The sequence below is a fragment of the Erpetoichthys calabaricus genome, chromosome 11 (assembly GCF_900747795.2).
Source record: "Erpetoichthys calabaricus chromosome 11, fErpCal1.3, whole genome shotgun sequence".
In the NCBI taxonomy this organism is placed as follows: Eukaryota; Metazoa; Chordata; class Cladistia; order Polypteriformes; family Polypteridae; genus Erpetoichthys; species Erpetoichthys calabaricus.
In genome coordinates, this window is record NC_041404.2 from 53,229,813 (window position 1) to 53,257,670 (window position 27,858).

General features: G+C 45.8%; 1 protein-coding gene across 1 annotated transcript in view; it reads right to left on the minus strand.

Annotated features, from left to right (window-relative positions):
• cyfip2 (cytoplasmic FMR1 interacting protein 2) overlaps nucleotides 1–24,797 on the minus strand; it is a 252,229-nt gene extending 227,432 nt beyond the window's left edge. Inside the window, exon 1 of the mRNA XM_051934205.1 lies at nucleotides 24,419–24,797. The gene's annotated coding sequence lies outside the window, so the exon portion shown is untranslated. The remainder of the gene's footprint in view (nucleotides 1–24,418) is intronic.
• Nucleotides 24,798–27,858: the final 3,061 nt, after the last annotated feature.

Consider the following 27,858-nt stretch of genomic DNA (forward strand, 5'->3'; position numbering starts at 1 on the left):
GGGCTGGCGTCCCGACTGAGACAGGACATGATTCATTACCCCCCGGGAGATCAGTGTAATTAAGGATCCAGGGGAGACACTGTAATCGGGGGCAATGGCTTCCCCTGTATGCTAGATGGCAGCACACCCAGACCCGGATTCCCACATGGATACCCACAATGCATAATGGAAATTGTTGTCCTGTGGGTCAGCCAGGTTGGGTTCCGTGAGGGCCACCAGAGGGAGCTGTTGGGATTGGTAATCCCTATTTTACAAGACATCTGATTGACCCAGGAGTGTTTCTGTCAGGCTATGCCCTGGCACCAGAAGTACTGCAAGGACCAAGATAAAAGGAGCCACCCTGCCACATCCAGGCGAGTCGGAAGTGGGAGTGGAGTCAGGCAACACTGGCCTGGGAGGAGTGGAGGAAAGACGACTGAGTGAAGAAAGTGAGAATTATCTTGTGGGGTGAGAAGTGCTTATTTTGTAAGGGTTTGGCACAATAAAAGCCGTTGTTCTTTGGAGATCTTGTGTCTGTTGACCCCAAGGAGGCCAGTGTAATTAAGAAACAGGGGGAGACACTGTATTCGGGGGCAATGGCTTCCCCAGTATGCTAGATGGTAGCACACCCAGACCAGGATTCCCACACGGGTACCCGCAATGCATAATGGGAATTGTAGTCCCATGGGGTAGCCAGGTTGGGTTCCGTGGGTTGGGTTCCACAGCCCACTCCCTTTAGTAAGTTAATAGATAAAGTGAAGACAATAAGTGGGCTAAATGATAAGGGGGGGGGGGGGGGGGGGGGGGGGGGGGGAGGGTACCTGGCCAGTTAAAGCCTGAACGAGTCAAAGTCTCCTCAGGAAGGGTTAAAGTCCCATCTTAGTCAAGGACAAGAGGGTTAAAGTCCCCTCAGATGGTGTTAAGTCTCCAACAAGGTGAACGTTTGTGGCTGCTTTGACTCCTGGGGCTCACAGATGACACCAGGCTCAGAAGTAATAAAAGAATTTGATAAAGGAGGCTGTGGAAGGAGAAGGTATAAAGGATGATAATCTGAAGGCTGTCAATGCTCGTCCAGGATATTCCAGATTGGCGTAAAATGAGAAATGGTGCTAAAGCAATTACAAAGGTTTCTCTAATTAACCGATTAGTATGTTAACATGACTAGTGAGGCCCACAGGGGGCACTCCAGCCCCTCAAACACCAGACACAAGATCTACAAAGAACAACGGCTTTACAAAATAAGCACTTCTCACCCCACAAGATAATTCTCACTTTCTCCACTCAGTCATCTTTCCTCCACACCTTCCAGGTGAGTGTTGCCTGACTCCACTCCCGGCTCTGACTCGCCTGGATGTGGCAGGGCAGCTCCTTTTATCTTGGACCCAAAAGTACTTCCTGGACCTAGGCATAGCCAGATGGAAGCACTTCCGGGTCAATCGGAAGTCTTGTAAAATCCCAACAGCTCCCTCTGGTGGCTCCCACGGAACCCAACCTGGCTACCCCACGGGACTACAATCCCCATTATGCATTGTGGGTATCCGTGTGGGAATCGTGGTCTGGGTGTGTTGCCATCTAGCGTACTGGGGAAGCCATTGCCCCCAAATACAGTTTCTCCCCCTGTTCCTTAATCACACTGGCCTCCTCGGGGGTAATCAATCAAGCCCTGTCTCAGTCGGGACACCAGCCCATGTTTCTCATCCCTTACACTAGTTAAGGAGACACTAAAGGAGTCTACCATTAGGAGACAAATGGCTGCTGAAAATGGGGCTTTGCAGCTATATGTGAATAATAAATTAAAACTTGTCATTTCAATCATATTATAAACACTAGTAGTGCCTTGGCTATACGTTTAAATCAATTTAATGCTATCCTGTTCTATCAAAAACAAGAACATTTCTGGGTGACCCAAAACTTTTGACCAGTTGTGTGTGTAACGTACCTCCTTTATTATTTTCATACAAGTAATGTAACTAAGCTACTTTAAAAAGTAATGTTCCCCAACACTGTTTTTGACTAGCAGCGTCTCGTATACCTGCTTTTGAATGCGTCACGTTCTTAAGAGGTGAAATAAAACACATTTCTAAGGTGGCTGCAGAACCCTGAGAGGCTGCTTAAGTTTCAAACAGGAAATGCGGCCCACTGACAACAAAGCCCTCTAAGGTTAGGAGCGCGCGCTGATAGAGCGCATTGCCGCACCCACCACACGACAAACCAACTCAGGATCCAGATTAGGACCCGAGTGCAGCCATGCAACGGGTGACACCTCAGCACCACACTAGTTTCAGATGGAGCGGAACAAGTGGGAGGTTTTACATGGAGGCTGGAGTGCCAATTCTGCCACCAACCCCCAAGCCCTCTAAGAAGGGCCGTATTTCAAGTGGCTGACAGGCATTTGTGTAAAGCCACTGATTTTGTTCTTTCAAGTTCAGTACCATGGATACCTCCAGGAATGCCAGAAACTGCCAAAGCACCGTGGAAACTTCCAGTTCTCTGTATACTTGGCACTAACGGGTAATGTTTAAAGAACAAAAAGAGGAGAGCAGAACAAGCACAACATTATGAACATTAAAACCTGCACTGTATCGATTGCTCTAAAACGTTTCAGACGTGTACAATAATGTTGGAATGTGGTTTGCCCTAGAAAGCATCTATGAATGTTTCATGATGGAAAAATGGCATCATCTTAATACATAATTCGCCTGCCTCCTCACTCACTCACTCACTCACGTCTGTCCGAAGCCGAATGCGCAGTCGCCTTCTGCGCAGCTGCCCGAAAAACCTTACGAGACCGACATCCAACCCCAACATCGTGGCAGGCGGCGGATTTACGGCCGCAAAAATTCAAAGAGAAAGGCGACTTCGATTAAAGCTCTAGAGGCCTGAAAGGCAATTTCGACTACAGCTCGAGGCCTAATTACGCATTCTGATTCAATTACGCTTTCATTCAATACAGTAATCCCTCCTCCATCGCGGGGGTTGCGTTACAGAGCCACCCGCGAAATAAGAAAATCCGCGAAGTAGAAACCATATGTTTATATGGTTATTTTTATATTGTCATGCTTGGGTCACAGATTTGCGCAGAAACACAGGAGGTTGTAGAGAGACAGGAACGTTATTCAAACACTGCAAACAAACATTTGTCTCTTTTTCAAAAGTTTAAACTGTGCTCAATGACAAGACAGAGATGACAGTTCCGTCTCACAATTAAAAGAATGCAAACATATCTTCCTCTTCAAAGGAGTGTGCATCAGGAGCAGAGCATGTCAGACAGATAGAGAAAAGCAAACAAATCAATAGGGCTGTTTGGCTTTTAAGTATGCGAAGCACCGTGGCACAAAGCTGTTGAAGGCGGCAGCTCACACCCCCTCCATCAGGAGCAGAGAGAGAGAGAGAGAGAGAGATAGAGAGAGAGACAGAGTTTGTTTTTCAATCAAAAATCAATACGTGCCCTTTGAGCTTTTAAGTATGCGAAGCACCGTGCAGCATGTCGTTTCAGGAAGCAGCTGCACAAAAGATAGCAACGTGAAGATAATCTTTCAGCATTTTTAGACGAGCGTCCATATCGTCTAGGTGTGCAAACAGCCCCCCTGCTCAATCCCCCTACGTCAGGATCAGAGAAAGTCAGCGCAAGAGAGAGAGAAAAGTAAGCTGGGTAGCTTCTCAGCCATCTGCCAATATCGTCCCTTGTATGAAATCAACTGGGCAAACCAACTGAGGAAGCATGTACCAGAAATTAAAAGACCCATTGTCCGCAGAAATCCGTGAACCAGCAAAAAATCCGCGATATATATTTAAATATGCTTACATATAAAATCCGCAATGGAGTGAAGCCGCGAAGCGCGATATAGCGAGGGATTACTGTACACCTATATCAGGTTTGTGGTGCTTATCCATATTACTAACTGAGAATGGTAAACCGGATGGCATGGACGCAAGTACACGGCGATGGGACCATGAGACGTACTGCGCAGTCGCGTACAGCGCGCATCTCATAAACCGCACGCGAAGTTGTATCCACCGCGCACGAAGGAGTCACAGCCCAAAAACGAAAGAGCTCAACTGACGTGAATGAGAAATGAAGCAACAACGCACCCATGGCTAACGACTACCGACAGCCACACAAGAAAGAGGACTCTGCGCTGCAGCCCAGATTCAAACGGAAGAGGCTACGGAGGCCCCACGGGTCCATAAAGTACGGAAGGCGCAGGCGTCAGTGCCATATTGTGAGTGGCACTACTGCGGAGTGAAGTTAGGAATAATGTGCTGCTTGGGTCGACTAATGTATTTCAGGATACCCAACGCCGGGGGTAGGCGAGCGAAGCGAGCAGGGGGCGGAGCCCCCTTGTACTTATTACTATTCCATATTGTACTGGAACATTCATCATTCAATATTATACCATAGGCCTGGAAAATTCATCAACTAACAGTACAAGCCTGTACAGTAATGAGTAAAGTGGACTACAATCATTACAAAACAACTTCTTCGTTACTTATCATTTGTTCTTCATACACTACTGACACAAACTCGTGCCCGTTTCATCTTACGTTGTCGAAACGGGCTCTTTGTCTAGTATAAAATAAAAGACACATACGGAAACAAAAGAACAATGTACATTGATAAGTAACCAGAAGCCTTTAGCTGATATCCGTTACTTAACACAAAAAACGGACATGTTTGAAAGGCGTGAAGTGTACATCCGAACAAAGAGCCGGTTTACATTACACCACATAAACATCAACTTATTGACAAAATACATCAATCAGATTCAGTGCCGTGGCACGGTGGCACAGTGGGTATCACTGCTGAATCGCAGTGAGGAGACCCGGGTTGCATGTTCTCCCTGTGTCTGCGTGGGTTTCCTCCCACAGTCCAAAGACATGCAGGTTAGGTGCATTGGCGATCCTAAATTATCCTTGGTGTGTGTGTGGGTGGGAGTGTGTGTGTCCTGCGGTGGGTTGGTGCCCTGCCCAGGGTTTGTCTCCTGCCTTGCACCCTGTGTTGGCTGGGATTGGCTCCAGCATACCGCCATGACCCTGTAGTTAGGATATAGCGGGTTGGATAATGGATGGATGGATGGATGGATGCAGATTCAGTGCCCTCCACAGACACATTTTTCCCTGACTTACCGCTCTGCTCCACAATTTAAAATTACAAACCCATCAATTAGGACGTGATTAAAGTGCACATTACAGACTTTCATTTAAGGGGATTTGCATACATTTCGGTCGCACTATGTATAGAAACGACAACAGTGTAATTAGCCTAAGTCGCCCTCATTTGTGAGTGTGTGGCGGACTAAGTTGGCTCCACGATCCCTGGCAGCTGTTGGAGCATTGAAACAATCTGGACGAGGATAGGCCTTTCAGCCCAGCAAAGCTTGCCAGTCCTGTTCACTTAATTCTGCCACAATAACTCAACCTAAGGACCCTAAAATCCTGCTGCTTGGTCCCTTATTTCAAGTGTCTGTGGCTCTCTGTGTAAAAATAAACTTCCTAATGTTTGTGCAAAATTTACCCTTAAAAAGTTTCCAACTGTTATTTTAAAGTCACATTTTAAAGTCACAGTCTCAATCCACTCGACTAATTCCCTTCACAATTTTAGTTCTTCTTGAACTTATTTTAAAGTCACCATCTCAATCCACTGGACTACACACAGGATGACCCCACACTTAGTAAAAGGACCACTCTCAGCACCAACCAAGTGTGCCTGCTCTTGGAACTGTGTCTTCAATCCACATATTTCATGTACAAAGGCCAGTACTACAGGCAGAAACACGGGTGCACCATGGGTTCCCCAGTTTCACCTATTGTGGCCTATCTGTATATGGAAGAAGTGGAAAAGAGGGCACTATTATCCTGTCCTGGAACACCACCGAGCCATTGGTTCAGGTATGTGGACAACACCTGGGTGAAAATCAAATCTCAGGAAGTACCACAATTCACTGACCACATCAACTCAGTGGACACATCCAGTTCACCAGGGATGACATGAAACGTGACAGGCTAGCTTTCTTAGATTGTGAAATTTCCATCAGCAATGGGGGACATTTGAAAATCTTTGGGTCCCACTGGTTTGACTTTGTGTTGCTCATGAAGTCCCGAATGAGGCACATTACCTGCATTGTGAGGGAGTGTCAGTTACGGCACTACAGCCATGTGGAGCGTTTCCCTGAGGGTGATCCAGCTCGTAAGATCCTCATTGCTGGGGACCCGAGTGGCTGGACCAGGCCAAGGGGTCGCCCACGTAATACCTGGCTGCGGCAGATAGAGGGTCATTTCCCGGAGGGTGGTACTGGACCGCGTGTCTGCCTGGGGGATCCCGAGTTGTTTCGTCATGTAATGGGTGCGGCAATGCTCTGTACCAGTGCATGCTGCCCAACTTGACTTGATTTCAGACATGTTTCTTAGCTTAACGGGCGGAGTGGTGGCTCTGAGGCTAGGGATCTGCACTGGCAATAGGAAGGTTGCCGGTTCAAATCCTGTAAATGCCAATAGGGACTCTGCTCTGCTGGGCCCTTGAGCAAGGCCCTTAACCTGCAATTGCTCTGTCCTGGGTATGACGTTAATCTGCATCCAGCCCTGCAAGTCGGCCTTCCAACATGCAGGGAAAAACCTGGGGGTTGGTGGCAGGATTGGCACACCAGCCACCATGTAAAACCTCCCACTTGTTCCAATCCATCTGAACAAGTGTGGTGCTGAGGTGTTATCTGTCACATGGCTACACTCGGGTCCTAATCTGGATCCTGAGTTGGTTTGTCATGTGGTGGGTGCGGCAATGCGCTCCATCAATGGCTGCTCCTAACCCCTCTCTCTCTCTCGGGCCCCTCCTGGACCCCGTGATCATCAGAGGTGACTGTGTGCAGAGGGTGCAAACCTATAAATACCTGGGAGTGCAGCTGGATGATAAATTGGACTGGACTGCCAATACTGATGCTCTGTGTAAGAGAGGACAGAGCCGGTTATACTTCCTTCGAAGGCTGGCGTCCTTCAACATCTGCAATAAGATGCTGCAGATGTTCTATCAGACGGTTGTGGCGAGCGCCCTCTTCTACACAGTGGTGTGCTGGGGAGGCAGCATTAAGAAGAGGGACGCCTCACGCCTGGACAAACTGGTGACAAAGGCAGGCTCTATTGTAAGCACGGAGCTGGACAGTTTGACATCCGTGGCACAGCGACGGGCGCTCAGCAGGCTCCTGTCAATCATGGAGAATCCACTGCATCCACTGAACAGGATCATCTCCAGACAGAGGAGCAGCTTCAGCGACAGACTGCTGTCAATGTCCTGCTCCACTGACAGACTGAGGAGATCGTTCCTCCCCCAAACTATGCGACTCTTCAATTCCACCCGGGGGGTAAACGTTAACATTATATAAAGTTATTGTCTGTTATACCTGCATTGTTATCACTCTTTAATTTAATATTGTTTTTTATCAGTATGCTGCTGCTGGAGTATGTGAATTTCCCCTTGGGATTAATAAAGTATCTATAGTGAGATATGGCCGGCAGTTTATCCTGGCCAATACCCCCAGGCCGCCAGATGGAGCCCACCCTGCAACATGGAGGTGCCCATGGATACCATGGGGGCCACCAGGGGTCGCTGCAGGGAGGCCCAGGGACTTCTATTTGCCTTTTAACCCGGAAGTACTTCCCAGTCGAGGGGACAGAGGCAATGACATACTTCCGGGTTGAAGAAAAGGAGTTTTCATCTGACCCGGAAGTGTTGCAAAGTCACATGGACAGAGAGAGAGAAAACACTTCCGGGTCAAGGACTATGGGAAACCCCAACAGATCGAGCTGAGTTGGGAGGAAGGGTGACAACGCGTCTGGGAGTGGAGGATTGATTGTTGTTATAAGTATTGATTTGTTCATGAGTATTGTGGAGTGGAGGGTGCTTGGTGCACATTATTGTCCGAATAAAAATAATTATTGGACTTTTATCTGGTGTCTTGCATCTGGTCTGAGGGTTCAAGGGAGTCTATCTATCCATCCATCCATTGTCCAACCCGCTGAATCCGAACACAGGGTCACAGGGGTCTGCTGGAGCCAATCCCAGCCAACACAGGGCACAAGGCAGGAACCAATCCCGGGCAGGGTGATCTATCTATCTATCTATCTATCTATCTATCTCTTATTAGCTTCTTCTTCTTCATCATCTTTCATCATCTTTTCTTTATCACAAGGTGTCATTTCCTGCACGAAACACGGCCTGCCAATGAGTGTCTGTCAGGTCTAAAGGGATAAAAACAGAAGGGAACTCCAAAACGCTCATTGCCTTGCACAACTAGACATTAAGACGAGTTGAGTGGTATATCATACGTGGGGGCTTCCTCATACCGATGACTCAAAAAACAAAAAATGAAGTGATTTCAAAGCATTTAGAAGTAATTCTTAGAAACCTTCAACCCTACCTGCAAACTTTTACGATATTCTGCCTTACGGAAGGAAGGGGGAAATTTAGTTAAGCGGTGATGCCGTTAAATAATGTCGTTTAAGTAACTGGAAGAGGGTGGTCATTACTTTTATTTTTTTTTTTTTTTTTATGTTTTTAAAGATAAATTATCGGCAGAACGTATACACCCAATGACAGGGGGTGATTCATCAACAGGAAGATATGAATTTCCTGTCAAAGTAGGCAGACAAAAGAATGACATCAAGTCATCTTGCATGAATAGATTTTGGGAACTCGAGAACAGCCAATCGTCACATAGTATCTTAATTACAGTGTCCATACAACAAATGTATAATTAGAACAAACAACCCAAACAATTAATTAAAACATTTCTATTACATAAGGCGTTGTCTCCTGGAAAATCAAAGTCTTGTTTCTAGCTCTGAAGGCGAGACGTTAAAAGTGTTGTGGACATCACCGTCTAACGATGCACCAGCTTGCACTGTCAGACGCCTTCATCGTGGGCTCCTCAACTGCCACGTTAAGCTGCGGGGGCCCAACAGCACCTTATTTGTCTTTCACAGACCTCAACTCCACTCCAGATTTTCAGTTTGATGGAGTATTTGTTCAACAAGATAAACAAAAATAAAGATTGTCCTCTACACATTTAAAAATGCGGTGACCCAGAGTGTGGGTTAACACCTCAGGGTGAAACTTCTGGTTTCAGTTTTTGTTTCTGATCTAAAATGCACAAACACTTTGACATTTGCAACATATTTAAATATACACTGCTCGAAAAAATTAAAGGAACCCTCTTAAAACACATCAGATCTCAATCCTGCTGGATCTCTCTACTGCTGTGGACTGATATGGTGATGTGTGAGGAACGAAAAGATGGAAACGAAAATGATCAACCTACAGAGGGACACCCCGAAAATCAAAGGGAAAAAATGACGTGGCAGGCAGGCAGGCGAGTCCATTTGGCCGAAATGTCACTGCAGCAACTCCAAATCGTACTCAGTAGTTTGTATGCCCCCCCCCCCCCCACTGTGCTTGTATGCATGCCTGACAATGTCCTAATGAGATGACAGATGGTGTCCTGGGGGGGATCTCCACCCAGATCTGGACCAGGGCATCACTGAGCTCCTGGACAGTCTAAGGCTTTGGATGGACTGAAACATGATGTCCCACAAAGAGGTGTCCTATTGGATTGAGGTCAGGCGAATGAACATGGGGGTCAGTCAATGGTATCAATTCCTTCATCCTCTCGCCACATGAGGCCGGGCATTGTCGTGGATTAGGAGGAACCCAGGAGCCACTGCACAAGCATAGGGTCTGACAATGGGTCCAATGATTTCATCCCGATACCTAATGGCAGTCAAGGTGCCGTTGACTAGCCTGTAGAGGTCTGTGCGCCCCTCCATGGATAGGCCTCCCCAGATATACCATCACTGACCCACCACCTAACCGCTCATGCTGAACGATGTCACAGACAGCATAACATTCTCCACGGCTTCTCCGGATCCTTTCACGTTTGTCACATGTGCTCAGGGTGAACCTGCTATCATCTGTGAAAAGGGCGCCAGTGGTGGACCTGCCAATTCTGGTATTCCATGGCAAATGCCAATCGAGCTCCACGGTGCCCACTAGAGGACACTGGGCCCTCAGGCCACCCTCAGGAAGTCTGTTTCTGATTGTTTGCTCAGAGACATTCACACCAGTGGCCTGCCTGCTGGAGGTCATTTTGTAGGCTCTGGCACTGCTCATCCTGTTCCTCTTTGCCCAAAGAAGCAGACACCGGTGGGTCCTGCTGATGGGTTAAGGACCTTCTACGAGGGGCCCTGTCCAGCTCTCCTAGAGTAACTTCCTGTCTCCTGGAATCTCCTCCATGCCATTGAGACTGTGCTGGGAGACACAGCAAACCTTCTGGCAATGCTACGTATTGAGGTGCCGTCCTGGAGAAGTTGGTCTACCTGTGCTACCTCTGTAGGATCCAGGTATAGCCTCATGCCACCAGTAGTGACACTGACCTGTCTCCTGGAATCTCCTCCATGCCCTTGAGACTGTGCTGGGAGACACAGCAAACCTTCTGGCAATGCCACGTATTGATGTGCCATCCCACCTGTGCCAGCTCTGTAGGGTCCAGGTATGGCCTCATGCTACCAGTAGTGACAGTGACCGTAGCCAAATGCAAAACGAGTGACAAAACAGATGAGGAGGGAAAAATGTCAGTGGCCTCCCTCCACCTGTTAAACCATTCATTCCTGTTTTGGGGGTTGTCTCAGTGTTGCCCCTCTAGTGCACCAAAGCAGCTGAAACTGATGAACAAGCCCCTCTGCTACTGAACTGACCAGATCAATAGACCACAAGTGTCACTGACTTGATGCTGTACTCTCATTCAAAAGGGTTCCTCTAATTTTTTGAGCAGTAATAGATCGGAATGAAAGTCAAAATGTATAAAAAATAATTACCTAAAATCGACAAACTAGCTGAAAGTTTTCATAAAGATCTCAGACAGACTTTTGGAGTTTGGAAGCAATTATTTTATAAGTTGAATTGCTTTACTGATTGTAAGCTATGATTGTAAATGTATGAGTTATTACATCTCTTCACTTGGGACAATCAGCTTTTGTTACCTGTCTTACTACACTTGCTGAACAAACAGGCCCAGGCCTAACGTTACTCGATTACGTTTATCTCCTTTGTAAGTCGCTTTGGATAAAAGCGTCAGCCAAGCAAAACAATGTATTTTTTTTTTGGTATACTTTATCAATCCCTGATGGGAAATTGTATTATCGCATGACCTTTTTTGGAGGATGTTAACAGTGCAGGTTCAGCCACTGTGTGCAAGTAATTTTAAGGTTAAGGGCCCAACGGAGTAGGATCCCTTCTGGCAGTAGTTGAAGCGGCAACCTTCCAGATCCCAGGGCAGATCCTTAACCTCAGATCCACCACTCTACTCTTAATTACTGGGTTACTGGAGTCACGGAGTCGGTTAAAATGTACCAACTCCGACTAAAGGATACTTGTAGTCTCCTGTACTGGTAAGTGATAAGAACAATATCCATAAATCAGGAGTGTGCAGTGCATGACCTCTCCTTCATAAAGCTGACATTTTTAAATTGTAACCCACCCACAATGGTCTTAACTACAAACTAGTAAAACATGGAGGACTTTGGTCCTAATATAATGTCTGCATTCTACTACCTAACATTTCCACAACACATCAGGTCATATGCTTTTAATTAAGACCCTAATTAAGGTTCTAATCCCACCAGTTTGTGAGTAATTGACAGTAATTGAGTGACAGACAGACGTCCGCTCCTCCAACAAAGGTGGTTAATATAGACAAGGGGTTCCCAACCTCTGCGGTGGGTTGGCACCCTGCCTGGGATTGGTTCCTGCCTTGTGCCCTGAGTTGGCTGGGATTGGCTCCAGCAGACCCCCGTGACCCTGTGTTCAGATTCAGTGGGTTGGAAAATCGATGGATGGATGGGTTCCAAACTTTGTCCTAGAAAATGTTTCATTTCTGTTGGCACCTTTGACAAAACCCATTTAAAGATGAAGAAGTCAAATTTCGAATTTCTGAACCACATACAATACTGCGGGAGAACAAACTGAACTCAAAGAAATGAGCGTTTAACTCTGTGCATAAAATTTAAATATAAATTGAGCAAATTCACCTTTATAAATGGGCAGCATGGTGGGGCAGTGGGTAGCGCTGCTGCCTCGCAGTAAGGAGACCCGTCTGGGTTCGCTTCCCGGGTCCTCCCTGCGTGGAGTTTGCATGTTCTCCCCATGTCTGCGTGGGTTTCCTCCGATTTCCTCCCAAAGACATGCAGGTTAGATGGATTGGTGATCCTAAATTGTCCCTAGTGTGTGCTTGGTGTGAGTGTGCGTGTGCCCTGCGGTGGGCTGGCGCCCTGCCCAGCGTTTGTTCCTGTCTTGCGCCCTGTGCTGGCTGGGATTGGCTCCAGCAGACCCCTGTGACCCTGTGTTAGGATATAGCCGGTTGGGAAATGACTGGCTGATCTTTATAAATCTCAATAATCTTGAAAATGTGTGGTCATTGCCCCCCCACCACCATTCACAATGAAGTCTAGTCACTCAATTGATGATCCATAGGCTGGGGTATCCCACGAAGCATCAAGCACCACGAGAAAATAACACACAATCCACAACTGAGGGGTCTGAAGAACTAGAGACCCTCATGAAGAAACGGGTGTTTTGTCCCCCTGATAACACCTGCAACTGCAGTTCAAAAACAGATGTGCCTCACACAGTTGAAATTGCTGCGCCACCGCCAGGACCGCCAGCAGGACAGATATGCCGAGTGTAAGCAGCGGGTGTTACATCCAATTCAGTCCCCCTTGAGGCAAAAAATTTCAATCAAATCTCAGAATCAGTGACGGGCTTGCACAAAAATCGACACCAGACCTCGGACTTCTCTGTCGGGTCACTGCAAGGTCCAAATTCCACTCTCGTAAAATAAGATATTCACCTTTATGAATGCTCTGGTTGCAGCAAGGAGACCCCCACGGGGCCGCGTATTTCTGCGACTCATTCACAGGGTGACAATTTGCGCATGCATTGCTCGATTCTTTTCGTATCATAGAACAGGAGCAGCAAATGACGGCACATCGCAAGACACCGACTGCACTGCGAGTCGGGTGGAGGAGGACGAAGCTCACCTGGAGGAGTGGAAGGAGATGAAGGAAGAGAAAGAAGAAGCTATTGTGCTTGTGTGAAGGAATTTGTCAAAATAAATTATTAGTTCAACCCGAGTGTAGCTGTCATTGTGTTTGGGGCTTGGTGGATCAGTGGCGCCCCCTACAGATCAAATTTTATTGAATAAAATGTTTAACAATTATTAGTATGTGTTTTCTGCTTAGACAGATTAGATGTAAGGGTCTTTGGGCTTGACCTTATTTTTTTGCTTTCATCTTTTCTGATAGTAGGCGGCACGGTGGCGCAATGGGTAGTACTGCTGCCTCGCAGTTAGGGGACCCGGGTTCACTGCCCAGGTCCTCCCTGTGTGGAGTTTGTATGCTCTCCCCATGTTTGCATGGGTTTCCTCCCAAAGTCCAAAGACATGCAGGTTAGGTGCACTGGTGATTCTGAATTGTCCCTAGTGTGTGCTTGGTGTGTGGGTGTGTGTGTGTGCGCGCCCTGCGGTGGGCTGGCGCCCTGCCCGGGGTTTGTTTCCTGCCTTACGCTGTGTTGGCTGGGATTGAATCCGGCAGACCCCCATGACCCTGTAGTTAGGATATAGCGGATTGGATAATGGATGGATCTTTTCTGATATTCTTAGTACAATCGTCAATATTGGAGGCTTTTCTAAGAATTGCACCGTCAGGCTCTGCAGTTTCCTGATAGGTTCACAACTTTGTAAGTAAGAACGACGGCACTTTGGCCTCCTCCATGAAAATCGTGCAGCTCTTTTCTTACAGCCGCCCCTTGGTCTACCCTAAGGGAGTCTTGACAACCTAATGTTCTAACCAAACTTGTCTCTAAGAATATGTTTACCATCCCACACCCCTGACAACCCCTAACGCTTCAGCTATTCATTTCCAAAATGAATACGCGCCACAGATTGCACTGACGCCTCTGACGACACCGCATTTATAAAGTGCGTCCAAAAGTGGGCTTTTGTGAATTTCCCCTTGGGATTAATAAAGTATCTATCTATCTATCTATCTATCTATCTATCTATCTATCTATCTATCTATCTGTTATATAGTGCCTTTCACATCTATCTATCTATCTATCTATCTATTATATAGTGCCTTTCATATCTATCTATCTATCTATCTATCTATCTATCAGAAACACCAACAGCACTATATCAATGTTATATAGTACCTTTCATACTATCTATCTATTTATCTAATTAACTTTTCATAGTGCCTTTCTTATCTATCCATCAGAAACATCAACAGCACTATATCAATGTTATATAGTGCCTTTCATACTATCTATATATCTATTTAATTAACTTTTCATAGTGCCTTTCTTATCTATCTATCTAATTAACTTTTCATAGTGCCTTTCTTATCTATCTATCTAATTAACTTTTCATAGTGCCTTTCTTATCTATCTATCTATCTATCTATCTATCTATCAGAAACACCAACAGCACTATATCAATGTTATATAGTGTCTTTCATACTATCTATCTATCTATTTAATTAACTTTTCATAGTGCCTTTCTTATCTATCTATCTATCTATCTATCTATCTTATAGTGCCTTTCATATCTATCTATCTTTGATGTCACACCTTTCTGTCACTGGTTGCACCTTTAGGGACATTTAAGGCCTAAATAATGCAATACAATATAAGAAAACATGACATTCTCAAACCTGTTTGTTTTAATATAAGGCTATGTAGAGCTACAGGCTGTGCCAGCAGGATCAAGCGCATGGTAAGGTTTAGGGTTTTTTTTTTTTATATTTGAACTTGTCAACAAAACAAAACACCAAATTTGTCATTTTAGTTGCATCCATTTAAATACGAACAAAAAAGGAGCTAATGACAACAGGACAAAGTCAGAAACATTTTCGTCATACACCTTAAAAAAGGACAAGTGTCTGTGTGCCCATCGGGTTGCTATGGCACGTGGCAAACATTTTTACTAATAGAACGCATTGCATTTTTCATTCCAGTCAGTCGGTCATTGTCCAACCCGCTATATCCTAACACAGGGTCACGGGGGTCTGCTGGAGCCAATCCCAGCCAACACAGGGCACAGTTTTTTGGAGCCTCGTCACACCTGCAATTAAGTTCTCTACATCGAACGTTCACCTGGGGACCCCTTACTGCGAGGAAGCAGCACTACAGCCACACTACCCTGCATGTTTAATACCTGCTTTAATGCATTTCATCCTGAAAATTTATCTCAGTATTCTACATTTTCAGAGAGCAGGAATATCAGGAAGTGAATGGATTCTGTGCGGCAATCGCTGCCGGCGCCTCCTCTTAGTGCAGAGGAAGTCAGTTTAAGAAGCGCGTACAGAGATTAACAACTGGGTCGGGGGAACACTTAACACAAAGCATTTAATGTGCTACATTAATTTATTACGGGGTTTGAGAAAATGTAGTAAATTAAACATTGATTTTAGGATGAAGTTTAGTTTACGACATTCTACTTTAATTACAAAATAAACTACAGTAACCCCTCACTTATCGCGGGAGATAGGTTCCAAGGCCGACCGCGATAACTGAATTTCCGCGAAGTAGGGACACCATATTTATTTAATTATTTAACGTGTATTTAGACATTTTTAAACCCTCCCTGTATTGTTTACAACCCACCATTTACTCTATTAATAACAGGGACAACTGCTAAGCAATATGAAATCGGTAGATAAGTTTACACTTACTGTATAGCGAAGTACACATAGCAGCTTGTAGGCGGTCATGACGTTGTTGACCTTGTTGCAAAGATTCCTAAAGCAGATTCCATCCAGACTACTGCCTTATCACGTCCACTTGCAACTCGTTTTGCGCCCTGGTTAAAGGACACTGCGGCCGTAGATCTTATATGCTTTTCCTCCTTTTTAAATAAAAAGAATCGTGGACTCATTGATGCTGTAATGGTGTCCTGCAGCGGTGTAGCTGTTCCCTTCCTTCAACATATCCAAAACTTTTACCTTTTCTGCAATCATTTGCATCTTCTGATGGCGCCTGGACACGGCCCCTGAAGCATTAGCACGTTAATGATGAATGAGTGAGATGAGACTTCCTGGTTAATGCAGCACTCCGTCGCTGAGCCAATCAGCAGCACACAGGAACTTAACTGCGTGCTCTGATTGGGTAGCTTCTCAGCCATCCGCCAATAGCATCTCTTGTATGAAATCAACTGGGCAAACCAACTGAGGAAGCAAGAACCAGAAGTAAAAAGACCCATTGTCCGCAGAAACCCGCGAAGCAGCGAAAAATCCGCGTTACATATTTAGATATGCTTACATATAAAATCCGCGAAAAGTGAACCGCAAAGTAGCGAGGGATTACTGTATGAGAATAAAGTGGAAATGTCGAGAATAAAGTCAACATGTCGACTTTATTCTCGACATATAGTTGTTTTTTTTTCTTCCCTGTGTCCGTATTTTTTTTTCTTCACTGTGGCCCTAATATGCTTCCATAGGGCTATACCACAAATAGCATCATAAATGCAAGTTGCAGTTTTATTATTTATGTATTGTGACAGATAGGGGGCGCTCTCGCTCCCTTGAACCCTCAGACTATACGCCAGACACCAGATAAATATATTTATTTGAACAATAACGTGCACAAAGCACCCTCCGCTCCACAATACTCATATACAATACTCAATAATCACTACACAATCAATAATCCTCCACTCTCCCAGACGCGTTGCCACCCTTCCACCCAGCTCATCTCAACTCTGGGATCTCCCACAGTCCTTTATATAGTCCGTGACCCGGAAGTGCCTCCTGAACCCCTGTCCACGTGACTTCTTAGCACTTCCGGGTCAGATCCAAAAGTCTTCTTTTTCATCCCAGGAGTACGTCAGTCTTTTTGTGATTATGACGCATTTCCAGGTTGTATGAGAAAGTCTCGCTGCTCCTCCCTGCAGCACCTTCTAGGGGCCCCTGTGGTATCCAGCAGGGTTGTGGATGAAAACTCCAATGTCCATAATTCCCTGCTGGCATTTGGGGCACCTCCATGCTGCAGGGAGGGCTCCATCTGGTGGCCTGGAGGTACTGGCCGGGATGAAAGGCCGGCCATATCCCACAGTATACAGCTTAGCTTGACGCAAAGTCCATATTAATGCAGTTTGCCTTAATGATGGTTCAGTTGGTAAAGATGTTTCACCAAGTTGCACTTGTTTTATTTTATTTTAATTTGGTGAATACTAAATGCACCTGGGCTTGAAGTCTTGAAGTAATAGTGCAACTATCAGTAATAATACTATTACAGTGGACCCTTGACTTACGAATTCAATTCGTTTGCGAGGGCTGGTTGTAACTCAAGACTATTTTTCCCTAAAGAAATAATGGAAATGCCCTTAATGTGTTCCGAACCGCCCACAGCAACACTTACTTATCTTTTTTAATAGAACAGGGTTGTATAATGTGCATAATTTACCAAAAACACCAATAATTTTTCTAATGTACTAACCAAAAAGTTTTAAAAAGTGCCTAGCCTACCAGAAACAACAATTTCATACTGTACTCACCATTTAAGTTGACATGTTTGGCTTGCAGGAAGGAAGGAGGAGGAGAATGAAATGGAAGGTGGTTATTGTTTGAAAGGAGTTTCCTTATACAAATCTTTTCTTTGTAAAATTGTCGAGATGGTGGATTTCGACATGCTGTACATATTGGCGAGATCAGTCACACGAACGCCACTCTCATATTTCTACACAATTTCCCTCTTCGTTTCGATTGTGATCGCTTTCTTTACCTTCGTTACCTTCGCTTCCTTCCTTAGCAATTATCAAAATAAATTATATAAATCACTGCACTGACCAAAATTACGTCCACAGACGCATGTATCTGGGCTCCGACTGATGCTTACAAACGCCGGATGGCATTGTGGGTGTATCTAATGGGGGGGGGGGGGGGGCAGGTCAACTGTCAAATCAAATTTGACTTCAGCCGTACATACGGAGCTCTGAAGGTTTGCCGCAGCTGAACTCTCTCGCTTACTTCCGGGTTTCTCGAGGGACGGTGGTTCGACGTCGCTGAGCACGTTGATCAGATTGAGGACTCACTTCTGGCTTGGCGAATCTGGAAAAGTGCTGACCACTGAGCAACCCTCGTGTTTACACTACTCAAAAAACTTTCCAACGCGTTTCATAAATTTGCTGAGATTTTACCCTATAAACACCTGGCACGCCATAATCTTTAAAAAATAACGTAATACAATTTATTGCACCTTAATGCGTCTTTTGACCTTGCAAATTGGCCCATACAATGATTCTTACGCGATACAGATTTCTGCCATCCAAAGACGCGGATAAAAAACAAAAACACACACACACAATTCTGTCGCTTGTTAGACATCTTTACATTTCGTTTGCTTGCGTATCGACCTTTGCTTAGGTATCTGACTTTGTTTCTTGCTCTTCGTTTTTGGCCTTGTCGCACAGTTTTCTTTCATCACTCAGTTAGAACATAAGAACAATCTGGATGAGAGCAGGTCTTGTTCACGAGTGAGGGAAGAATGGAGCGTGAGATCGACAGGCGGATCGGTGCGGCACCCGCAGTGATGTGGGCTCTGCATCGGTCTGTCGTGGTGAAAAAGGAGCTGAGCCGTAAGGGAAAGCTCTCAATTTACCGGTCGATCTACGTTCCTACCCTCACCTATGCTCATAAGCTGTGGTTAGTGACTGAAAGAACGAGATTGTGAATACAAGCGGCTGAAATGAGTTTCCTCCGCAGGGTGTCTGGACTTTCCCCTAAAGATAGGGTGAGAAGCTCAGTCATCCAAGAGGAGCTCAAAGTAAAGCCACTGCTCCTACGCATCAAGGAGTCGTCAGATGAGGTGGCTCGGGCATATGATCAGGATGCCTCCCTGGTGAGGTGTTGCTGTCACTAACTGGGAGAAGGCCCCGGGGAGGACCCAGGACACGCTGGAGGGACTATGTCTCTCGGCTGGCCTGGGAACGCCTCGGGATTCCCCCGGAAGTGCTAGAAGAAGTGGCCGAGGAGAGGGAAGTCTGGGCATCTCTGCTCAAGCTGCTGCCCCCGTGACCCGACCTCGGATAAGCGGAAGAGGATGGATGGATGAGAGAGCAGGCCATTCAGCCCAACCAAGCTCGCCAGTCCTCTCCACTTATTTCTTCCAAAAAAACATCAAGTCAAGTTTTGAAAGTCCCTAAAGTTTTGAATTTCCCCTTCACAAGTTTCCAACTCTGTCCCCGTGTTCTTGAAGAACTCATCTTAAAGTCATCGTCTCGATCCACTGCACCAATTCCCTTCATCATTTTAAACACTTCAGTCAGGTCTCCTCTTCATCTTCTTTTGCTTAAACTGTAAAGGCTCAGCTCTTTTGTTCTTTCCTCATAACTCATCCCCTGTAGCTCTAGAATGAGCCTAGTCACTCTTCTCTGGACATTTTCTAGTGCTGCTATGTCCTTTTTGTAGATCAAAACTGCACACAGTTTTGATTTTCCTGGTCGTGTTGAAGCAGGCTGACATGGCTGGGGCACCCTCAGCCCCAATGAAGGCACTTGGAGACTCAGAACTGACAGCAGAATGAAGCTTTATTGCATGGCGCTCACACATAGCCTCACTTAAGATGGAGCGATGAGCCCCCAGCAATGGGCACCTTTTTCTTTCATTACAATTCTTGTTATTTCAGCCATTCGAGAGTGTGCTTACATATGGGCCGTGTGTGTGGTACGGCTGCTGCACTTCCTCAGAAAGGAAAGAACTCCACAGGGTCGTCAGGACAGCGGAGAGAATAACTGGCTGTACCCTCTCCACTCTGGAACAAATCTACAACTCCCGATGCCGCAAAAAAGCAATAGACATTTCACAGGATTCATCACATCCCGCTCATTACTTCTTCCAGCTTTTGCCAGGACCAGAACAAACCGCCTTAAAAACAGCTTTAATCCAAATGCAATCATGGCCCTGAACTCGGAAGAAAACTGCTCCATATGATTCTCTAAATGTGCAATACTGACCTTAAGTCAACCAGCGCAATTCATACATTTAACCAATGCAATTTGTATATTTTGTAAAGTACTTTTATTACTATTCGGTTTGCTATTATTTTCTCTCTTCTTGTCTTTTTAACTCTTATGCCTCACACTGAGTTGACTGCACCTTCAATTTCGTTGTTCCTTTGTAAAAGTGACAATGACAATAAAAATCTATCTATCTATCATATAGCAGCTTTCCAATCTATCAGTCTCTCTAATATAGTGCCTTTCATATCTGAATATTATAAATTGTCTTTCTAATCTGTCTGTCTAATATAATGCCTTTCATATCTATCTATCTATCTATCTATCTATCTATCATATAGCAGCTTTCCAGTCTATCAGTCTCTCTAATATAGCACCTTTCATATCTATCTACTGTATCTATCTATCTTGTAACGGCTGACCCCTAACCCGGCCGGCAGCTACACCTCCAAGACCTGTGGCCTGGATAATTTACTGAGTTTGAATCTAACCGTCAAGCCATACCTCTAACAAATTAAACTTTTCCGCACAATCGACGGTGTAAATATAAGCACAACAGAAAAGCAGGTATGTAAAATTAAACTGATTGATTGTATTAAATGAAACAACAAGACAAATGCAAAATAGAAATATATACATATATAAATATAAATATCCCTCCACCACAGCAACGACGAGACACCACCATATATAAATACTGTACAACAAACCCTCCCTTGCCCCTGTAACATATGACAAACAACGAATAACAACAATGAATGATATACGGAATGAATCTGGTTATAAAAACTGTCCTGAATACGGATGACTGAACTAGAGAGAAGTGAGTTGTTTGATTTTCCCGGCAATTGGAGCAACCTCACTGTGATTCCTCAGCCGTGGTGGATGACGATCCGACCCCGGGGTCTCTGCAGATGAGGGATGGAAGACAGTCCGGTGGAATGAAAAACAAACTATTGTAAAAGCGCGATGTGAAAAAACAGCAGGTAAGTTGATCCGTGGTTGTGAAAAAATGGTCTCCTTCTTTCTCCTCTCCTTTCTCTCCTGGCTATTCCCTCCTGATTGCTTAAATAGTCCTGTGATGGATGTAATTAATTGATAGTGAACAGGTGTTTTCCAGGTTTGGGGCTGCAGTGTCCTTCCATCCTTCCTTTACGGGGACGGCATTCACTGACACACACATAGTACAAACATTTGACAGCACTATAACTATGTAGCCCCTCTAAATTCTATCATATAGTGCCTTTCCTATCTATCTATCTATCTATCTATCTATCTATCTATCTATCATATACAGTAGTGCCTTTCCTATCTAACTATCTATCATATAGTGCCTTTCCTATCTATCTATCTATCTATCTATCTATCTATCTATCATATAGCAGCTTTCCAGTCTATCAGTCACTCTAATATAGTACCTTTCATATCTGAATATTATAAATTGTCTTTCTAATCTGTCTGTCTAATTTAGTGTCTTTCATATCTATCTATCTATCTATCTTCTTCCTCACCTGAGTTCTAGCATTCCATTGCTCTAGTCCTGCCTCTAATTAACTCCACCAATAATTCTTAGTTAAGGGGGTGTCAAACCCCGCCCTGTCCATCTTGTCTGTTTGATAAGGGCTATTCTCTCCCCCTCACAGTGGTTTACCACCAAAGAGTTCACATTCCCTTCTCTAAGCAAGGGGTCCATTCTTCAGCTCTCTAGCACATCTGACCTTTGGCTTATGAAAAACTGGTGTTTCCAGGCTTATACAAAACTAGCCGTCCCCCGCGTCTCCACCCTCGGAGTAGTGAAACAGGACAGTGAGGATGCCCACACCCCAACTCCATACTCCTTACATCATGTTTCCCCCTCCCCTTGGCCTGCAGCCTCTCTCTTGGATTGGCATGAAGATAGATAGATAGATAGATAGATAGATAGATAGATAGATAGATAGATAGATAGATAGATAGATAGATAGATAGATAGATACTTTATTAATCCCAAGGGGAAATTCACATTCTACCAATCCATTACATCTACACAATACATTTCCAAAGTCCAAATAAACTATTTTCTGTAAATATTTAGCTGAGGAAGAACAACTCCAAAATGTGTGTCTGCGTAACATATATATTCACACTTTTCCGAGACCCCTTTTGTTCAATTAACAGCTCTCATTCTTTTAGGCATGTAAGTATGTCCCAGTTTAGCACATTCTTCCCCCTTGACCCCTCCCAACACCCCCATTTTGCAGTATGTCAGTCATGAATGACTTGCATGATAACCAGATGGTGGAGGGGGGGGGGGGGCTAAGCCCACGATCTCTGATAAAACTAAAAGCACGCCAGGGGTACACTTGTGAAATTTACTAGCCAACTGGGCACATCCGCACACCTACAATGATGCTCAAATTGGCACTCAAAAGCAGGGGAGCGCAACATTGATCCCACCCAGTTTCTTAAAGAGAAGCTAATTATTGCTGAAGTAACACTTTCATGCTTCACTTTAGATGTTGGGTCAGACCTAAGCCCACCATTAGCAACAAACTATGGTTGGTTTTTAAGGTATGATCTGAACCAAGCAAGAGTACTTCCAGTAATGTTTAATTCATACTCAAGTCTAACCAAAAAGTATCAAAAGCAGCAGTACGGTCTAAAAAAATATCCTAAGCATTACAAGACCACAATCCACTGCAGCCAGCAGATCATTGGTCACCCTGACCTGTGCAGTCTCTGTGCTGTTATTGACTCTGAAACCAGACTCAGAAAGACTATTAGAGACAAGATGGCCCCACAACAGCTCTTTTTAAGATCTTACTAAGGAAAGGAAGAATGGAAATGGGAAGTCCTCAGGGTCAAGTCCAGGCTTTTTTAAAGATAGGGGTAACAACAGCCATCTTAAGATTGGAAGAAACCAATCCAGTAATAATAATAATAATTCATTACATTTATATAGCGCTTTTCTCAGTACTCAAAGCGCTATCCACACAGGGAGGAACCGGGAAGCTAACCCACAATCTTCCGTAGTCTCCTTACTGCAAAGCAGCAGCACTACCACTGCGTAGAAACAGATGTTTTAATAACACTGGAAGTAAAAGAGAGGAGGAAAGGCAAACCAGCCTTGACAAAAAAAAATGCAGGTGTGAGATCTACGATAGAGTTGGCCTAGAGGGTATGATAAGCTTATGGATCATCCAACAAAGGGAAACTAAATCAGCAGTTTCTCAATTATGGTAGAAGATTGAGATAATACTGACTGAGCAATTCAATTCTTTTGAAACAGTAAAAATAAGATATGTCATTGTTCAAGGATTGGTTTCTAATTAAACAACTGGGTTGGAATAAACACCTGAATTCGCTGCATCAACCCCCAAAACCACCACCAATATTCCCCTGCCCTCCCTCATAACCCCTACCCGGGGCCAAACGCTAGTCATGCGTGCTCCTAGCGGGTTAAGTTTCCTGTCCAAACACCTCACTAGAGTTGACTGGGCAATGAGGATAAACGGTGGCAGCGCTAGCCACTGCGCCACCACGCACTCCCCCGTAAATGTGTTCAAAATACAAAACGAGATATTTACCGAAACAAATATGCCGAGCCAGCATACCTGTTTTGATTGGCCAAAAAAACAAAAAAGGGACCTCGTGCTTACTGTGGCCACCACCAGCTCCGAGCCTCTGCATCCTCCCGCAGCTTAACGTTCATGAGGCCTGCAGAGGGTCGGATCACTATGCCCATTGCGTGCCGGGCGACTTAACCCCCTGAGAATTTAAAGGGACCGCCTTCGCAATGGGCTGTCGGACACCGTGTGGCCAAAAAAAAAAAAAAAAACACGAAGCGATGCGCAGAACAAGTGCATCCTCTGGCCGTTAAAAGGAAGGGATGTATAGAACAAGTGCATCCTGTGGCCCCGGAGCGAATGGGATGCGCGAAACAAGTGCATCCTGCCGCCGTACGAGTGAGCCGGCGGTTCCCAAATCCCACCACTGAGATAACGGCCGCGGCGCCAGGCAGGGTCCGTGCGGGCTACACTTTGTGCAAATGCATTTCAGTTGTCAAGGCTCCGCTACCAACCGCGGTAAGGATGATTTTAAAAAGACGAGTCACCCCACCCTATTCAGTTATTCTCTGCCGAGTGACGGTTATTTCTACCTCCAGAACGGAAGACAGACGGTGACAGCGCAGCCATTCACGGCACCTTTTTGCTTTCATTCAAATGAAGCTATCAGCATGAAATGAATTAAAATTCACATTTCGAAGCTTAAACCGCCCTCACCGAATCGAGTGGACAGAATGCAATCATGAGAGAGCGAAAAACGACAGACACCGGTGTAAGCGGTGGGCTTTATCAGCCCGCATTCTTAACAAAATCATGGCGTTTTCAGAAGCCTATCTTCCTTACCTGCCACTCGCCTGCCTGTTTTCTCAGGATGCAGAAAATCGCCCCAACCAGGATCACGGCAGTAACCTTTTCGTTCAGGCGTGCAGGATGGCGGAGCGAATGATGCTCTCTGCGCCCAGCGCGCCGCCCGCCTCCTATTCCGCGAGACACAAAGAGCAGAAAATGGCTGCAAGTGGATTTCCTCAAAGGCGCCGCGCTGCGCTACATTGTCTGTTGATGCTGGGCTGCGCAGCGCTGGGCTCCGTATGCCTGTCGATGCTGAGCTGCGCAGCGCTGGGATTCCGTATGCCTCTCGATGCTGGGCTGCGCAGCGCCGAACTAGGAGTGTGTTGCGCAGTGTCGTTTTCGGTGTATGTCTGCGCAGCACAGCTTCAGTATACCGCACCTGGTTCTCTGAGTGTGTGTCGATGCTGCTTGAAGCCGAACTGTGTGTGTGTGTGCTGCGAACAGCCGAAAGAGCGGAGCGTTTGGTGCTGCGCAGTGCTGACTGCGCAGTGCGAGCATGATGAAGGAAAAGAGCGCAGCGGCTAAAGTCTCGCATATCGGTGTCTGCGTGTTTTTCTGTAAAGCGAGGCGACCTCCGTGGCTAAAACTTTACTGTACAATGGTGACCGATCTCTGACTTGCCTATCCGTGCCTATGTTGGTATTAACTGTTTGACGTGTGCTCACAGTTAGTTGGTGCAGATGTTCTGGTGGGCCTTCCTGCCAGGTCGGGAGAGGGGAGGGGGTTTCAGGGCTTATAGACGTGTGTATTAGTTTAATTTGGAGCCCTTTGATTAGCTCAGTGCAAGCGTAAGTGTGTGTGCATGCTAAGTATGAGTTGTAATGGAGCTGAGCCCAGTCCAGTGCTGGTGTCCTCCTGGCACACAGTACTGCCAGTCACTGACTTCACTACGGTTGGTGTCACTCAGTGCAGTAACCAAGGCTGGATTAAGAACCCCTTAGGCCCCCGAATAGAGCCCTTTAACAGAGAGTTTATCATTCTTTAAATCCGACACCCACCCGTTTAAGAAAAAACTGTAATTAATGGCATGTGGACAGTCCATTGTTTCATCACTTGGGGGTGGCTTTAATAATAATTCTTTGCATTTACATAGCGCTTTTCTCACTACTCAAAGTGCTCAGCAGTTGCAGGTTAAGGGTCATGCTCAAGGGCCCAACAGAGCAGAGTCTCTTTTGGCATTTACAGGATTTGCAACGGCAACCTTTCGATTGCCAGTGCAGATCCCTAGCCTCAGAGCCACCACTCCGCCATTGCCCTCCTATTGGTGATTTCAGCCTGTGGACCCTCAGCTGGGGGTGGGAAATCATGCTTGTCCCCCCTTTGTGACTCCAGCCTGTATGGACACTCGATCATTTCATTGTTCAGGGATGGCTTTGCCCCCTTATTGGTCATTTCATCCTGTGTGGACCCTCAATTGGGGGTGGGGAACCGATCATGCCCCCCCCCCTTTGTGATTTCAGCCTGTGTGTACACTCGATTGTTTCATCGTTCAGTGGTAGCTTTGCCCTCCTATTGGTGATTTCAGCCCATGGACCCTAAATTGGAGATGGGGAATTCAACTTGTCCCCCCTTTGTGAATTCAGTCTGTGTGGACCCTCGATCGTTTCATCATTTAGGAGTGGCTTTGCCCTCCTATTGGCGATTTTAACCTGTGGACACTCAATTTGGGGTGGGGAACTGATCATGCCCCCCCCCCCCCACCCCCCATGACTTCAGCCGGTGTGGACCTTCGACCGTTTCATCGTTTAGGGTTGGCTTTGCACTCTTATTGGTGATTTCAGCCTATGTGGACCCTCAGTTGGAGATGGGGAATTCAGCTTGTCCCCCCTTTGTGAATTCAGCCTGTGTGGACCCTGAATTGGCGGTGGGTAATCGATCATGCCCCCCCCCCCCTTTTGTGATTTCAGCCTGTGTGGACCCTCGATCGTTTCATCATTTAGGGGTGGCTTTGCCCTCCTATTGGTGATTTTAACCTGTGGACACTCAATTCGGGGTGGGGAACCAATCATGCCGCCCCCCCCCCCCTTTGTGACTTCAGCCTGTGTGGACCCTCAATTGGGGGTGGGGAATCAATTATTTCCCCCCCTTTGTGACTTCAGCCTGTGTGGACCCTCGATCGTTTCATCATTTAGGGGTGGCTTTGCCCTCCTATTGGTGATTTAGGCCTGTGTGGACCCTCAGTTGGAGATGGGGAAATCAGCTTGTCCCCCCTTTGTGATTTCAGCCTGTGTGGACCCTCGATCGTTTCATCGTTCAGGGGTGGCTTTGCCCCCTTATTGGTGATTTCATCCCATGGACCCTCAAGCGGCTGTGGGCACGATCATTTCATTGAGTGGGGTAAATGCATCCCCATTATGATTTCAGCCCTTAAACACTGCACAAAAAATTTTAAAGACAGTGTAAAAGAAGTGAGGCAGAAGGTACAAAAAGGTTTGGGGATGACCACCCCATATACAGAAAAATATCAAAAAGCAAATTAAACACGTCTTTACAGTTCAGAATTCAGAACAGAACTTACCGAGTGTGTCTGGATTCTTAAATATGGCTGGAACAGGAAGGGGATGGATCAGGGAGGCCGGAACAGGAAATGAGGTTTATAGTAGGTGGGTTCTGGAATGGATAGGACGTCATCAGTGAGAGCTGGAAGTGACGTTACCAGTGGGTGGGCTGGTGGTGATGTCAGTGGGAGGCATGATCTTCGGCTGGTCTGCAGAGGGACTTAAGGAGAAAGGATCAGATGACAGCGCCAACCCCTGGTCTGACTCAGCAATAACACCATTTGAGCCCATGCTACCATGTGTGACAACAGTCACTTGAGTGTCACCTCCTCTGATGGTGTAACTTGCTGAGGTCCCGCACCCCCTTAGTGATGCCAGTGCTGCCAAGTTTGGCACTGGCTGGTTAAGCAGGTGGAATAATGGAGGAATGGAATTTGTACAAAACAGATGCTTAGCTTTTATGGTAAAGCAGATCCATGGGTTCCTTCTTCTCATGTGTACATAGCAGAGTAAAATTCTTATTTGTGACACCACGCTCCTGCACCATTGTTAGCGAATATAACAACCTTACCCCGAAACTGCCAAATACCTTATCTGAAAAATCTCAGAACATTTCTCCTTTTATCGCCATTCTGTAAATCCACATAAAGTATTACGGCAGGTCATGTCACGTGCAGAAATTCTCAGATGATTCTACATTTATGGGGTCTATCGATAAGGGGGATGAGACAGAGGAGAGGAGTCAGGGGGAGAACTTTGTATATGGTGGAGAGAGAATTATCTGAATCTTAACATCAACCAAACCAAGTAACTGATTATTGACTTCCAACGCATAATAGAGCCTCCATGATCAGTCACTGTTCAAGAAGTGGATCTAAAGGTGGTCTACTCCTACAAGTACTTGGGGGTCCACATCAATGACAGGTTGGACTGGTC